The sequence below is a fragment of the Panicum virgatum genome, chromosome 7K (genome assembly GCF_016808335.1).
Source record: "Panicum virgatum strain AP13 chromosome 7K, P.virgatum_v5, whole genome shotgun sequence".
Lineage (NCBI taxonomy): Eukaryota > Viridiplantae > Streptophyta > Magnoliopsida > Poales > Poaceae > Panicum > Panicum virgatum.
The window spans coordinates 10,829,302-10,841,216 of NC_053142.1; the positions used below are offsets into that span (position 1 = coordinate 10,829,302).

General features: G+C 47.4%; 1 non-coding gene across 1 annotated transcript; it reads left to right on the top strand.

Moving 5' to 3' along the window:
• Positions 1 to 7,504: 7,504 nt before the first annotated feature.
• On the top strand, positions 7,505 to 7,607 carry LOC120643209. Its single transcript, XR_005662899.1, has one exon. It is a non-coding gene; the product is annotated as a small nucleolar RNA R71 (small nucleolar RNA).
• The last annotated feature ends 4,308 nt before the right edge of the window (positions 7,608 to 11,915 follow it).

Here is an 11,915-nt window from a genome sequence, read left to right on the forward strand (position 1 = left end):
CTCTTGCTTGTGAACTTGAATGTGTCTACCATGATATTTTGAGTTGTTGAAGAACGGAATAATCTTGGCTTCACGTGTCATCCTGTCATGTTGCCAGACTTGGGGATTTTTTAAAGAATTTTCATAGAAAAAGATGTTCATGGTCTTACTCTCTTCCATGGGTCTCTCAGAATCGCTCATAGCTTCTTACCAGAACTTATCCCCTATTTTACCTCACCGGCTTTGATGGTATATGTGGAGTTTTGACAGATGGGGTAGAATGGGATCTGCTTGACTCAAATCTATTGCAAGGTCAAAGATTGGATCGATAGGTTGATACTCATATTTACGAACTGATTAGGTTAGTGCACAGATAAATACATGCTCCTTTTCATGTCTGACTTTATTTGTTGGGTCATGCTTCTTTGGCATGCCATCTTTTCTCTCTCTCTTTTTTTGGGTCATGCTTCTTTTGCATGCCATCTTTTCATCTTTCTCTCTTTTTTTTTGAATAATATTGTCAGTCAGTATTTAAGGAGCATGAGGTTCATCTGAACATATAACCTTTAATCAAGAGCGTAAACAAAGTAAAACCATGATGGGTCACAAAATTTGATCAAGCTCAACATGTAGCCAAGAGACATAGCATGGGATTTTTTCAAGTGAAAGGTAACATATGGCTCTGGTAGGATGGTGGATAAAGAGATAAGACCATGAACTTAGTTTTGTTTTTATAAATAAAATTCCCAGACTGGTCAACATAAGAGAGACAAACAACTTCAAACCAGACATATCACGTTAGTCAACAACTAAGCATCATGGGGTCCTATAAGATGTGGTTCACAAACTTAAGTGCAGCATGAAAAATATTTATGCAAGGCATCTATCAAGAACTCATGTTAGCATATTTCTTAAAAAGATTCAGATATTGAAACGGTATGCTCATGTTTAGAAACGCTAAAGGGAGGAAACAAGTGAGGTAGTGCAAACTCAGGAGTCGGAGCAGGAGATGCGTGAGACGTGTGAATGTGATCGTGAATGTGTAGCATCATGGGATCTCCCCCCTTCCCCCACACTTGTTTTCGACTTGCTCATTGATCATAGACAAAACAAATCAAATATGAAAGATAATAGGGCTCTGCCGGCATTAACACCGGGGAGCCAAAGTTCACAATCCTGAATGAAACCAAATAAAACTAGGGCACGACTAAACTAAACTAAACCTAAACGAAACGACTAAGACTAGCGCAAAACTAAACTAATGATAACGACCCTTTTTAGGAGGTGACTCCTAACAGAGGTCCTTGTGACCCGTAGCCTCAAACAAGCGTTTCATCTTAGCGCTCAACCCACGACGCAGAAGACGGAGGTCATCCCAAAGCTCCTCGACCTCGATCTTCCCCTCCTCAAGCTTGTCCTCGGGACGCCTGTTCTCCAAGCGCAGCTGCTAGACCATCGTGGTGAGGTCGGCGATGGTGGATCCCTCTGAAGTCATATCGCCTTTGGGCTTTGCAGGCGACGACTGGGATCTGGTCTTCTTCGGTGATGGCCTGGCGGCTGTGCTCCTCCTCTGAGTGTCCGGAGTCTGGGTCGAGGTCGCCTTCTGTGCAGACTCCGGAGAGCTCCTCTGTGGCACAGGGGTAGTCTGCGCAATCTGAGGCGGAGCGGGTGATCTTGTTGCTGCTCCATCTTTGAAGAGCTGCTGTACGATCGGCCTTGATGGGGCTGGAGCTTCCTTGGATGGCCTTCCATAAGGGCAATCACTAGGAATGGTTAATCCATAGCAACAGCGCCAGAAATGCCTGTTGGCAGTCATTAGTGCAATCACTAGAAATGAGGGCGCCAAACCCATCCTAGCAACTGCACCAAAGGGGTGCCACTCTCGTGGTATAATCAATACAATTACAGATGGATCCGCAAGTGCACGGATATACCATTGTAGCATTTCACCTGGAGAGTAAGGGTATCATCATTTATTTGTGTCCCAAAGGACGGTAGTGGCAAAGGTATTGTACTTAACATTAACCATGACATTGTGCCTCAAGCAATAGGCAAGACACTAACAGGGGTAAGTACAGATAAAGAATAAGCAAGGGTAATGCGACACAGCACACATCCACACTCCAAGAGGAAGGAATAAAGGAGAGAAACTATAAAACAAAGAACTACTCTATCCTATGTCAAGTCAGCTGGAGCTTAGGCTAGGTTAGGTGTCCTAGTGCTTTTATCCAAAGTTGGGGTCATGTTAGATCATGGTTAGGACTGTAGGTGCCAGGAAAATAGGATAGCGGGGAGAAGGTCCCGCATCGTAGTACATCCAGTCCCGTTACCTCTTTGCATGAACTCCTACACCGAACCCGAACATCGGGGAGTACGCTAAACGCAACACCGCTGTTACGCCGGACGGACAGGGCTGTCACCACCTGCCGTCTACCCCAGTCACACCATGGAGCACGGTCATATCCGAAGGATCCCGCATACCCGAGCACCATGCTCGTATATGAAGTCACTACTCTAGTGCCCCCAGGTCTCCCACCCTTCGGATGGACGAGTAAAACACTAGAGCAAGCCCGAAAGCACAACGAACCTCTATCCATACCCGGATCATTTGGCCTAACCAAGACCGTAGCATAACTTATGAATAAACTAAGCATGGATTGATAAACTATCAAGATAGTAAAGCAACCATGGCAAAACTCTATATTATGAATAGAAGTCTGACAAGTCGGATACAAAGCCATACCAGGAGTCGAGGATTGCTCAACGACCCCGAGGACTACTTGCTCGCTAAAGAGAACTAGCCTAGCTCCACTACCTAGCTAGGAGAGCAAGAGAGAGGAGAGCCTTCTTGGAGAGAATGGAATGAAGTGTGTGTGTGTGTGAGGGGTGAGAAGGGGCCCTATTTATACTAGTGGAGGTCGGTTCCCGCCAAATGCACGTATGGAAGGTAATCAGGAGACTTGGGGCTGACTCCTCCTCGAAATGCACCTGGACGGGAGGCCGGCCAGGTTCAGCCAACCCAGGGGGTCGGCCGGCCCCACCTGGCCACCTCTCGTCCTTATCCTTCTCTGGCAGGCTGACATGTCGGCCCTGATATCTTTCTTTGTATGCATTATGCGTGGCAAATGGGCCCTCCTTGTAAGTGGGTGACGCCGAACGCGATATTCTGCGTAGTTGTATGGCGTCTGCTGCGTGTTTTTGTCTTATTCCGCTCCTGCTCATATGAAATGTACAAAACTCGAAAACAACTATGGAGCAAGGTTAGCGATACAAATATGCGAGTAAGGCATTCAGTTTTCCTTTATTATTGAGTATAGTTGAAGGGTGATAATGGCACTTAAGCACCATCAACAACTCCCCCAAGCTAGCCCTTTGCTTGTCCCGAGCAAAGTTTTAGACTTAGGTTGTTGATCAGGGGTTGCTACAATGTTGCATTCCTGACTTATGCCCAAGGCACAACCGAGTGTTCTTACCTTTATTCTGAATAAGTTGGCCTTGTTCGCACCTTTTACCTTACTCCTGTGGGGCTTATAGCATCATCCTCATCTTTGGCGGTTAAGGGTCAGAACGGCTTGTAGAGTACCACTTACCACTCCTTTGTTCAACCGTCAATCCGGAGGTTTATAAAGTTTTTGAAAAGAAATTTGTAAGTTCCTCAGGTGTTCTCTCGGATCGCTAAAATGTGATTCATTCCTTACCAAGGCCCTTTTTTATGCGCCTTTCTTTTTCCACCCTACTTCTAATGGCTTCTTTTTGGTGGATCTGTAGGTATGGAGGATATGATGGCAACCTTGCTTCTCATATTTCGCTAAGTCAAAGACCGGATCCAAAGGAGAAACAAGTCATAAGCCTTGATCAAGATGTGCAAGTGTGTGAATATTTTTGGTGGATGATGGATGAAAACTCCTTTATATGAATTCTCTTTCCCTTGTAATGTTTTTGGTATGGGCTATATTTTCTTTTTCTCTCTCTCTTTTTTTTGACACATCTTGTGGGTGTGTGGCATATCTTCTTTGGGTATGCATATTTTCTCTTTTTTTTGACATGCCTTGTGGGCATGTGGCATACTTTCTTTGAGTATGCATCTTTTATTTCTTTTTGTATAGCCCATACATCATGATGATAACTTTGGAGAGAGATAAACATGGTACAACATGGAGTTTTATTTGTGGATGGATGGATGTACTTGTTATCTTCCAGGTGTTAGAAGTATAGCATGTGAGTGGACGTGTACGGGATCATGGGCGTATGAAGTGATTCTCACAAAGGGTCACAATAATTTGACAAAGCTCAATGAGAAGACATGTTGCATATGTAGAAAAGGCTTTTCAAACTTGTAACTCATATGGCTCTGGATAGGAATTGCATATCACCGAGGAACTTTATTTTATTTTTGAATTTTTGAAAAGAAATACTCCGGATATCAAGCATCACGTAGGAGAAGATCATAGCAACTCTTTTCAGTCATATTATAACCCACAACAACCTAGATTCGAATTCTGCTTTTCGCTACCCACAAGTTTCAAACTCAAGGTTTGAACATCTAGCCACCAAACTCAGAACTTAGGGAGAGCACAAGGTTGTAACTAGGCATATGAAAGGAACTAACAGAGCAACTATTCATCATCTCAACAAGGAAAAACTACACATGCTTACTACACATACTGGAAAGCAAGTAAATATTTTTGGGTTTTTAAAGGTTTTGTCAATTTTTATTTGATTTTAGTTATGCAAATTTTTTTGGATTTTTAGAATTTTGCAAATTTTTGTTTGGTTTCATGCAAGGTTTTGAAAAGCGGTAAAGGTAGAGTTTGATACAAGGTACCTCTCATGGGGGTCCTCCCCCAAGCTAGCTTCAGGCTCACTGCTGCTAGTTGGGATCAAACCCATCCCAACGGTAGTAGGCCCTCTAATCCTCCTGGGATTGCTGCTGTTGCTGCTCCAGGTTGCGGATTCTCTCGCCTATGTATCGCTGCCAGTTTTGAGTTGACTCGATGTGCTGGCCCAGCGACTCTTCGATGTTGCTGGTGCGCACGTTCAGCTCGCCCATCTGCCGAGTCAGAGTGGCAATCCCTCTGGACGAAGCTGTACGTCGCGGGGGTCAACTAGAGCTAGAACTGGTGGACCAGTGCCCTAAGGCCTGCCGTGCCCACTCGGTGGAGCTGGCACTCTGCCATGACAAACCTCCAGCCTCATATTGTTGTGGTTGAGGCTGAGGTTGCTGCTGCATGAACTGTTCTTCTTGTTCGTCTTGCTCATAATCCATTGTAGTCGGTGTTGGTGCAGGTTCGGGGGAATGATGAGAGCTCGACTCGCCCTGCGAACGGGACGAGCCCAACCTCGTCATCCTCTTGAGAGCTCCGAAAATTTTCCGCCCTATACCTCTCATGCTTGCAACGAGAACGAACAAGAACAAATGAGAACAACTCGATTCGGGTTATGTTAGCGAAATCAAAATGAATTTCTTACCCGAGAGTTGTTCCTCCAAAAATGTGATCAATCTTGCAGCAAAGAAATGAGAGAGAGAGATTTCTTGAAACCAAACTTAAGCCAAAATCCAATGGAAACTCGAGCAAGAATGTGTGAGAGGGAGTGTGAGTGAGTGTGTGAGTATGAGAGAGCTCAACACCGCTCTCGGCCCCTATTTAAAGAGAAGATGGCGCGTGCACCAGAGGAGAGGCAAGCCACAACAACTATGGAGCCATTGGAGAAGGTGGGGCCCAGGAGCCGTTGGCCCTGGTGCCCCCCTTCGGCCTGGTGCTTCCTCAATGGTTAAGTTCTTTGAAAATATGTTGCACGGCCAAAAGTTTGCTCGAAAAAATGTCCAAATTATTTTTCCCAAAGGATTAAAAACTCAGAAAATATTTTTGGTATTTTTTGTAAAAAGGGAAAAGTGCTAGAAAAAATTTCAGCATGCAGAAAACAATTTTGAAAATTTCAAACATACAGTGGAGAAAAACAAATAAGGTGCAAAGAAAATGTTGAAAAGCGGATGACACAAACATGAGATAAATACCAATTTACATTTGGCAAGGGCGCGTCGTTTAAAGTTCGACATGCACGACTTTTCTCCATTGTTCTTATCATTCGTCGGCTCGTCCTGGAGAACTGAACGAGGCCGAACTCTCGACCTTCCGCCACACCTTCTTTTCCTTCTTCTTTCTTTTAGGTGCGGAGGGTCATTGTTCTGGCTGGGGTTCTGATGCACCCCAGAGTGCTTGCCCTTCACTGTCTTGTTAGATCATGAAGCGCTGCTCTTCCTTCTTCTTGAACCTGAAAAACATATCCTCCCTTCCGACACGAAAACGGATTTCTCCCTTTCTGACATCGATCCTTGCCTTGGCAGACCTTAGAAAAGGTCGCCCAAATACGAGGTCGACTCCTAGGTCGCCCTCCATATCCATTACCACAAAGTCGGCAAGGACAAAGGAGTCTCGTACTCGTACGAAAACGTGTTCGGCTATCCCTTCGGGATACCGAATGGTTGAATCTGCAAGCTGTACGAGCATAGTTGCTGGGGGAAAGAGTAGGATATTCAAGTGCTTCATATATTACCTTGGGCATTATATTCACGCTTGCCCCTAGATCGCATAGGCATCGCTCGAAGTGTTTGATGTAGATCAAGCAGCTGATCATGGGGACCCCTGGATCCTCTTGCACCGCGGCCACCATTCCATCCCAAACGTTGTTCCTTGGGGGATAGTACCTACCTGCATGGTTAACGTGTGGTGGCCTCCGGGACGAGTTATCCCGTCCGGTAGACACCATGCTGACATTTTCAACGGGAGACTCGGGTTGCCCCTGGATCTTCCCGCTCTCAACAGCCGGCAACGAAGCAGCAATTTGAGCAAGCTGGGTTTCGATCATTTTGTTGAAACTTAACTAGTTTTTAAGAGTAGAAGACAAATCTTCAAGCTTAACATTTAAACTTTCCAGGGATTTATCATTGGCCAAGTGCTTTTTATTTATATTTTCGTTGATTTTAACTTGGCCAAGAACAAGTTCTCTCAAGGGAGGTTGGTTTGAATTGAAATTCGAATTATAAGAAGGATTGTAGTTATTACCTCCCTGAAAAGGTGGACGTGGCTGGTTCCACCCCTGGCCTCCTTGTTGTGGATGGTACCCGTTGTTGTTGTTGTTGAGGTAGGCGCAGTCTTCACGGGTTTCGGGGCAATCATTCCCCGAGTGTCCATCATTACCACAGACTTCACACGTGAAGTGCGATTCCATGGCACGAGCATAGTTTTCTCTATGCTTCTTGAATTCGGCCCTTTCGCTGAGATGCTTCAGTAGGAGGTCCAGTTTGGCAACGATCATATCCGTCTCCTTGACGGTATGCGTGCCCTTGGTGCGGTGTTGGAGTTGTTCATCGCTCCACCCCTGATTGGAGACCATCTTCTCGACCAATGCTTTGGATTTGTCTATGGTCAGGTTGAGGAAGGCTCCTCCAGCAGCGGCATCAATATTGGCTCGAGATGTCATTGTGAGCCCGTTGTAGAAGCTTTGCAGGACGAGCCACTCATCCATGCCGTGATGAGGACAGGCCAGGATGTATTCCTGAAGCCTCTCCCAAGCTTCTGGGATGGATTCTGTAACACCCGGTTTATAAAAGGACATAAACCGAGCAATCATATGCGTGCCAGGATCAAGTCACACGTATATACAACAGAATGAACAGTATATCATAGCACATATCACGTAAAAAGATATAATAAAGCGAATACGAATGTTATTTATTACATTAATGACAAAAATGTCTGATACAGCGGAAGCGAAGTACAAATACGGTAAAAACTCTCCGAAGCTGAGCAGGGCGCCACAGGGACGTCGACTGGGAGACGAAACGCCTAGAAGTCCTCGTAGTCCTGGTAGCGCTGAGCGAACTCCCTCGCGTCGGCAGGAACTGAGCAGCAGTAGAGTATCCAAGAGGAAAAAGTAGAGAAGAGGCAAGAGTGAGTACACAACCGTACTCAACAAGTATAACACAAACTATGAGGCTCTAAGGTTGGCTGACTCAACTGCATTAGCTTTTAAGTGTTGGCAAAATTTTATTAAAGCTATTTACTACAAGTTGATGAATTACCATAAACCCAGTTACATAGTAATTAATCAAAATTAATCATGTTACTACTGAGAACCAAACCACAACCACCAAGGTAACCCCGAGAGGCACCCCCTCGTCGGAAGGAGCTAACCCCACTAATCAAAAGGAGGATCTGGGCCGCTCATGACCGTGAGCACGGCTAGTATACTAGTTTTACACTCTGCAGAGGTTGCACATCTTTACCCACAAGTCGTGAGCTACGCTAGTTGTTCATCACACTTCCTTAGGTGAGATGACTAGCGACTCACTACGAGGCCGTTATAAAGGACACGTTGGTAAGGTGTAACCGCTAAGGATTCAGGCAATGCAACGATGGTACCCACCTCGAGGGGTGCGCAGACCAAGCCTCGCAGCCTGGGCACCATTGAGGCTCGACTCCCCTCTTGCCCCGTCGGTAAGTTACTCCCGAACCAAAATGGCCTAATTAGTAAGCCAAGACCGTCCCATTCCAGTCTTGTGGTAGCGCTGTTATCCCAGGTTGTCGCTCTATGAACCGGTCCTTATGGAGAGTGGCCAACCAGGCAGTAAGCACCATGCTGGCCCCCTAAACCATGTTTCTAACAAAACCACTTTTAATGAGATGTGAGCCACTCAAGCCACACAGAGGGCCACTCTCAGAATTAAGTTGCATATACCATTAATCAAATTAATTAAAAAGGACCATTATGTGTTATAGCGCGGCACCTAGCACAACTAACCAAAATGCAACCCAAGGGATATATATAAAGGATAAATGTGGCTAGGGAATCCTTATAGGGACACAGTATTAAAATGCAGTATGAAAATGTATTTAAGGTGATAGGTGGTGTTCATGTTATACTTGCCTTCCTCAAACTATTCCTGCTGCTGCTCAAACTGATCTGAAAATGAAAGCTGCTCCGGGTACTGGTACTGGGGCTCCTCAGATGGATCAACGTCTACTCACGAACACATGGCCAAAAACAATAAGCATACACGCAAACACTAGCAAAAACTACGAAACAGTACAACAATACATGAAAACAGCGCACTAAACTAGTCTAAACCTATTCTACACGTTACAACGATCGCGTGGATATAAAGAACACCTAAAACGGAGCTAAAACGCATATTCTAGGCTAAAAACAAGGTTCAGGGACTAAACTGTAAGAAAACTAAGGTTCCAGGGGGTTTTCTGCAAAAACCGAGGGCCTAAACGTAATTAACCGTTAACTCCAGGGTCTAACTCATAAAAGAACAAGTCAGGACGGCGGGTTCTATTCTGGGAAAGTTCAGGGGGTTAAGTGAAAAAAACAGGACTTGGTTTGAAATATCTTTACACGGGCGGGGACGGCGGGTTGATACTCAGAGAACGCAGGAGCTTTTATGCAAAAGACCGTGTGCTGACCGTTATGTGGTCTAGTTGACCTGGGCTAGATCTGTTTTGGGCCGTTCGATAGAGATCGTGCGGCCCAGGGCGGTCGGGCGCGCGGGGCGGCGGCGCCCGGCCGGAGTTAGCGGCTAGGACGCTACCGGGGTTCGTTTGGGGTGCGGTTTGGGGAAAAAGAACGAGCTCGGCATGGGTAGTCCACTGGGGTACCTAGGGAGGTGGTGCGGGACTGGGAGCATGGCCCTCGACGGCGAAGGCGGCTCGGCGGCGCAGGACTCGCCGCCGTGATGAAATCGGGCGATTTCGTCCTTGATTCGGCTTGGGATCGGGTTGGGCAGCTAGAGCGTGGCACAGGTGACCTTCCAGGGTGGTTTGCACGGGGCCGTAGGGAGCTGGATGGCGCGTGCGGCGGCGAAGGCGGGGCTGCAAGGCAGGGCTGCTCGACGAGGTTTGCCGGGGCGGGTGCTGCTAGCCTAAGGCGGTGCGGGGATGTGTGCAACGGGGTCAGGGGTATGCCCAAAACGCGGCTCGTCCTATGGTACGCCTTGCGGGGCCTAGCGTGCCGCGCAGGGGAGACCTCGCCATGGCGCGGCGGCGCTGGTCCACCGGCAACGGGTGTGCTGGCACCTAGAGTGGGTCACACACTCTAATCACTAGCGCACAAGTGAAAGAAGAGTGAAGTGAGGCTTACCGGGGTTGGGATTTGGACGGGAAAACCACGCAGGATCGTCGGTGGCGAAGGCCTACGGCGGAGGCGTGACGGCGTTCGCGGTCCAGATGACGTAGGGCTTGCCCGGGTTCCTGGCTTCACGGGTGGACGCGCAGTGTCTCTACAAATCAGAAACCGGGGTCATATGTGGCCGATCCGCATCGACGGCGAGAAATCGCGACGGCGGATAGTCCTCACCTCCGGGCGGCGCAGAGCAGGGCACGAACGGCGGCTAGGTTTTCGGGGGAGGTTGCAGGGGAAAAGTGTACTGCGGGGGGAAAGGACTCGGGTGAGTTTAAAGGGAGGATCCGGGGATCTCGGGCACGGTTGGGGAAAGGAAATCTCCGGCGGTTTCGCCGGTGAACTCGGCGCGGAGTTGCGCTGGAGAGCGAAAGGAAAGGGAAGGGGATAGTGCTGACGCGTGGGTCGGGAATGTCAGCGGGTGAGGCGAGAGCGTGCGGTGCGGGCGAGCGCTCCGCGCGGACTGAGCAGCGGCTGGGCCGCGGGGCTAACGCGCGCGCGGTGACGGGCCGAGCGGGAGAGGAGAGGAGCTGGGCCCAGGAGAGAGGGAGTGCGGGGTTTACTGGGCCGCGCGCGAGGGAGTGGCTGGGCCCGCGGGTGGAAGTAAACTGGTTTGGGCTGGGAAAAAAGAAAGTGGCCATGGGCCGCTTCGGGTATTGGTGGGCTGACAGGGTTGGGCTGCCAACAGGGTTTGGGTTTCTTTCTATTTCTCCTTTTCTATTTCTAAAACAAAGAAGCACCTTTGAATTCAAATACAAGTTTGAATTCAAACCACACACTCAATTAAAAACTATGCATCAGCATGAATGCAACAACAAGATTTAAACCTAGATAAAATTTTAATTACTTGAGGATCAAAAATTGGATTAAATGAAATTCTAAACACAATAAACCTTAGAAATTTAATTGAAGCCAATTAAATTTATTATGAATTAGGAAAACTAAATTAGGGTGTTACAGATTCCATCCCCGTCTGCTGGAAACTTGATATTTTCCCGCGCAGGGTATTTGTTTTGCCCAACGGGAGGAATTTTGCGAGGAACGCCTTGGAGCATTTGGCCCAGGTGTCGATGTCCTTTTCCTTATAAAACCACAGTTTCGCCTTCCCTAGGAGGGAAAAGGGAAACAGACGAAGCTTGACAATGTCAGCAGCGACACCCCATATGACAACGGTGTCGCAGAGCTCCAGAAAATTCTGCAAATATGCATTTGCGTCCTCATTTGGCTTGCCACAGAATGGGCTAGCCTGCACCATGTTGATGAGGATTGATTTGAGCTTGAAGTTCATGTCACCGACATTGATGTTGGGGCCAGTGGCCACATTGTCGGTGGAGGGGACGGAGAACTCGCAGAGAGTCTTTTCAGCCATATCCTCAAGAACGAGTGGTGCTTCCGAAATGGGTTCCTGTGCCAGGAGGATAGCGAGAGGAGGAATGACGCGATGTCGTGCCCTTCTCAAGAGCCTCTCTGGATTGTCTGTGTAGTTTTCTGGCAGGGAGAAACCAGTCATACACTAGCTTTGTCTTCTTTTCAAATCAAAAAATAAAAGAAGACATAAAGTGACATTAGCCTGAAAGAGTAAAGACTATATCCTGAGTACAAGGTCTAAGTTAATATCAGCACAATATCTTTGTTCACATGCCGTCCCCAGCAACGGTGCCAGAAATGCTTGTTGACATTTCTTAGCGCAATCACTAGGAATAGTTAATCCTTAGCAACAGCGCCAGAAATGCCTGTTGGTAGTCCTTAGTGCA